We start from the raw sequence: 5,027 nt of genomic DNA, 5'->3' as shown, positions 1-5,027 counted from the left end.
TTCCTTAAGAATAATTTCATTTATGTTTGATTTAACCCTATTGCGCCGGACGCATCATATATGATGCATCAAATTCAAAGCCCTCCCCACGCTGACACAAAAAAAAATCCATCTCAAAAACATCCTGCGTGTCATTTCCAAACGTCCTGCAGTACACGGAAACCGCCACAAGAGAGCAGCGGTCAACAACAAGTTGATCACAGCTCGGCGAAAAATGCAAAAATGGAGTAGAAGCGGTTTCCCTGACCGACGCTGAGATATAGTCAAATTGCAAAAGGTTTGTGTACAAATTTCCGAAATATAACTACATCCTTTAATTTGAACACTTGCTTTGTGCAATTAATCAAGGAAGAGTTTATATTTTTACACCGTGTTGCAGAGAGATCGTGCTAAAACTGATGAAACATATAAGCACCATCCGCCGGTGGCAGGAAGTCAGCCATCAATGCATTTGCTCCATAGGGAAACTTGAAAATGTAATGCAAAATGTTGAAATTATGATCTCGTAAAAAATGCATTGAAGTGAATGGAGAAATGGTCCAATTGTAGTAATGGACCCATATATTCAAATTCCACATCAAAAATGAATAATGATCTATATTACACTCATAAATAGGTTGTTAAGCATTCGATCAGCTATGTTTTTACATAGATTTTAAAAAATTACCCAACCAGGCTGTGGGAAATGTAAAATATGGTCCTGCTAAAACAAGGATAGGCTTAAAAAAAAATGGCAGGATCTCACTAAATATTTAAAGATAATCCTCAAATTAAATTGTCTGACAACTTTTTTAAATAAAAAAAAGTTGTAAATGCATTAAAAGTCATTTTTCAATGGTCATGAAATTGGAATTTTCATTCATTTAAAGCCTGATGCATCATATATGATGCATTAAATATCTCAGTGACCTTAACAAAATTTTGAATTTTTTTTTTACATTTCTTATAAGGGACCAATATTGAAGCAAATTCCAAAAAAATAGAATCTTCTCTCATTGCTTTCATGGTTCAGGTTTCACAGGGTTAACACAATTATTTTACTTATTTAATTGTATTACTTACACTAGTTTACTGAAAGTTATCACATTTGTTACTGGTTTTCATTCCTTTTCCTTTAAAAAAATAATACATTTTTTTATATATATTGTTTTTCTTCTGTATCAGCTTTAGCAACAATGATTGCATCATTCATGCTAATAAAGCTTTGTTTGATTTGATTTGAGAGAGAGAGGAGAGAGAGAGAGAGAGAGAGAGAGAGAGAGAGAGAGAGAGAGAGAGAGAGAAAGAGAGAGAAAGAGAGAGAAAGAGAGAGAGATGGAGAGAGACAGCCTCTTGCACTCTCTCCTTACCCCATCATACTCCCTTTTTTTCTTTTCTCATTCTTATTCTTCTCAATGTTCATCCTCCTATATGGATTCTTCACACACTGTCCTTTTCCTTTTCTGCTTTTCTCTCACTGTCTTCCTATCTTCATCTTCATTCTTCTTCTTCTTCTTCTTCTTCTTCTTCTTCTTCTTCTAGCCTCCTCCTCATTTTCTTCTTACGGCATCTGATTTCTTAACTCTTTCTCCTCCTCTTGCTCTTCTCCTGCTCTATGTTCTTGAGGCAGCCCTCCTCTACCACCATTTTAGTATCTGTATTCTGATATTCTTCAAGCTCACACAGTACTGTAGAGCCACTGAGCCAGACACACATGTTTATCCCTTGTAAAGTGGTCAGGTCATTTTGACCCGTTTTCAGTTTTTAGCTTGAGAAAAATAGTATCAGTTATTATTCTTTCACACTGAGTTTCACTGGCTTTGGCTCATTTTCAGTGAGGAACATGAATCTGAAAAAAATAGTGATCCCCCCCTTCAGTTGTGCATCAAAGTTTAAGTTTCAACCTCTCACGGCAAGAGCACTAGTGGTTCAATCCGAGAGCTTGGATTGAGTTTACTCACTTTCTTCACCGTCTCCTTATATTTATCTCTCTGTATCTCCCACTCTTAAAAACATTAAAATGCACAGGCAGGGTGGGGGGAACATGAGGGTGAATGAGATCTATGTTTTTTTCCATTTTTCATTAATTTTCTATATGCCCGGGTCAAATTCACCCGAACACCTGTTGGAACTGTTGAAACTTGTCAACAGTTGTCACTTGTCCTCTCTTTTGTCATTTACGTTGTATTATCACATGTTTCCTCTCCTCCACCTCCACCTCCACCTGTCCCTCCCTTCAATTGCTTTAACCCATTTTAGTCTGATGCACCAGTAAAAAACTCCTGCTGAATGCCCACGCCCTTTTTGTGAAAAGGTGCCCTCTGCCAATTAAAACTTAAATAATAATCACAGCCACATAAAAAACATGAAATAAGTTGTATTTAAAAGCTAGGACCCTAATTTTGCATTAGAATGTGTTCATTCAACTCTAAAATACCCACATTTATATTTTTTTAAAAAACCAAAATCTCAGGAGCCTGAATGCTATATGTCACTCCAGACGCCAAAGGTCAAATAACGTATAGGCAGCATCAGGTCAAAATGAATTGTGAAAATCTATGTGCATGATTTGCAGTCTTTTTTTCAACAAAATCTTAAAAATCTAATTCTCCTCTCCTCTCCTTTTTTCTTCCCTACCTCCTCTTCCTCCATCCCCTATTTTTCATTTCTATCCTTCCTTTGGCTTCTATGTCATTTCATCCCTCTTGCTCCTCTACTCTCATGCTCTCCTTTCCTCTCATCTGATCTCCTCTCCTCTGAGTTGTTTTTCTTTTTCTTCCTGCATCCCTTCCATTAATTTGGTTTTAATGCTCTCTCTCTCTCTCTCTCTCTCTCTCTCTCTCTCTCTCTCTCTCTCTCTCTCTCTCTCTGTCTGCTCCTAATCTCTAGTCACAGATCTTCTTCCTTCATTCCTCCTTCTCTCTTTTCCTTCCTTCCTTCCTTCCTCCTTCTTTCCCCCTTTCCTCCTCTTCCTCCTCCTTTCCTCTCCTCTCAAGTCTTCTTTCCTCCCACATTCCTCCTTCCCTTCCATCCACTGGCCTCTAATATTATTCCCATTGCTTCGCTCCTCTCATCCTCTCTTCTCCTCTCCTCTCCTCTCCTCTCCTCTTCCTTCGCTGCTTTTCCCTCACTCCTCCTTCCATCCCATCTATTGGCCACATGTGTTTTATTTATGACTCTCATCAGTGTCTCCCCTGAGTGTTGGCAACCTAGGAGCAACATAGCCTTAAAAGGCTATTTGTTTGGTGTGTGTGTGTGTGTGTGTGTGTGTGTGTGTGTGTGTGTGTGTGTGTGTGTGTGTGTGTGTGTGTGTGTGTGTGTGTGTGTGTGTGTGTGTGTGTGTGTGTGTGTGTGTGTGTGTGTGTGTGTGTGTGTGTGTGTGTGTGTGTGTGTGTGTGTGTGTGTGTGTGTGTGTGTGTGTGTGTGTGTGTGTGTGTGTGTGTGTGTGCACGTGTGTGCATGCCTGCCCTTGAGCATGATGGTGTGGGACTTGTTGGTGGCCGAGTATGAATGTCCATAGTGTGATTATGGCTCTCTCGCACGTCACACTTACCAGAGCGATGGTGCTCCAATAACTCTGTAATGAGTATTACCCTACAGTGGGCCATCCATCCTGACACTCCAGCCCCTACCCTCTCTCCCTCCCTCCCTCCCTTTCACCTTTCTCTCTCTCTCTCTCTCTCTACCCTGCTCCCTCCTTCGCGCTCTCTCTCTCTCTCTCTCTCTCTGTCCGCTTTCTCTGGAGCCTCCTCTATCTCAGTCTTTCTCTTCCACTATATCTCCCTCTGTTCACCTCTCTTACTAACTCTTTCACCCTTTCCTCTCTCTATGTTGTTCCTCTCTCTCTCACACACACACACACACACACTCTGTCTCTCTATCACTGTATCCCTCCATCTCCCTCTCCACCTCTTTCCATGCTATTTTTTTCTATTCATCCGTTCCTCCTTGCCTTCCATCCTTTTCTCTTTCAATCCCTTTCAGTCTTTTTTCTCCACCTCCCTCACCTCTTTTTTCTCCTCTATGTCTCCCCCGTCTCTTTATATCATTCTTTTTACCTGCCTGCCTTTTTCTTCCTCTCTCCTCACCTCTTTTCCTTCGCTCCACCTTTTACTCTCTCTTCAACCCTTTGATGTTCCACTTCCCTCTCTTCCCTTCTCTCTGCCCACATATTCTTTTCTATACCTCACTTTCATTTACTCTATATTTCTTTTCATTTCAATTCTCAGAAACCCAACGAGTCTTTGGTTTGCCATTTTGCTCTTTACTTGTACCTGGGCCTGTTGAACTGCTCCCCCTCGCCTATTCCTCAAGGGTCCTTAGAAGGGTCCTTAATTCTCGAGGGTCCTTGGAGGATATACGGACGCTCTCCCTCATCTACTGTTCCGTACTGTATGTCTGGCTTGAGTGGTTAACCCAGCGGAGACGAGACGAGATGAGACGAGACTAGATGGCTCCTACACCAGGAGTCTCCAACGCCACCACTAGTCTTCCTTATAGGCCCCGTACCTGTGTTATTAAATCCACTTTTATGTGCCAAGGACAAATTGCTGCACGTCTGCCTGCCTGCCTGCCTGCCTACACCTTCTCACCCCTACCACTGATGGGAAAGAACAATGAGGTGGAGAGGGAGAGAGAAAGGAGATTGGGGGAGAGGGGGAGAGAGAGAGAGAGAGAGACAGAGAGAGAGAGAGAGAGAGAGAGAGAGAGAGAGAGAGAGAGAGAGAGAGAGAGAGAGAGAGAGAGAGAGAGAGAGAGAGAGAGAGAGAGAGAGAAGTAAGAGGAGAGGGAATGAGAGTGAGAGGAAGGTAATGGGGTGAAAGAGAGGCAGAATGAGAGAGAGAGAGAGAGAGAGAGAGAGAGAGAGAGAGAGAGAGAGAGAGAGAGAGAGAGAGAGAGAGAGAGAGAGAGAGAGAGAGAGAGAGAGAGAGAGGGAGGAGTGAAAGAGGGGAGAAGAGGTGGAAATGGGGGATGGAGAGAGAGAGAGCACGAAAGAGAAGGATGGAGAGAGCTGAGAGAAATGAAATGGCCATACAGATGGAAATAAT

This window comes from Engraulis encrasicolus, chromosome 9 (assembly GCF_034702125.1).
Source record: "Engraulis encrasicolus isolate BLACKSEA-1 chromosome 9, IST_EnEncr_1.0, whole genome shotgun sequence".
NCBI lineage: Eukaryota > Metazoa > Chordata > Actinopteri > Clupeiformes > Engraulidae > Engraulis > Engraulis encrasicolus.
Note: the sequence above shows the minus strand (reverse complement) of the source record.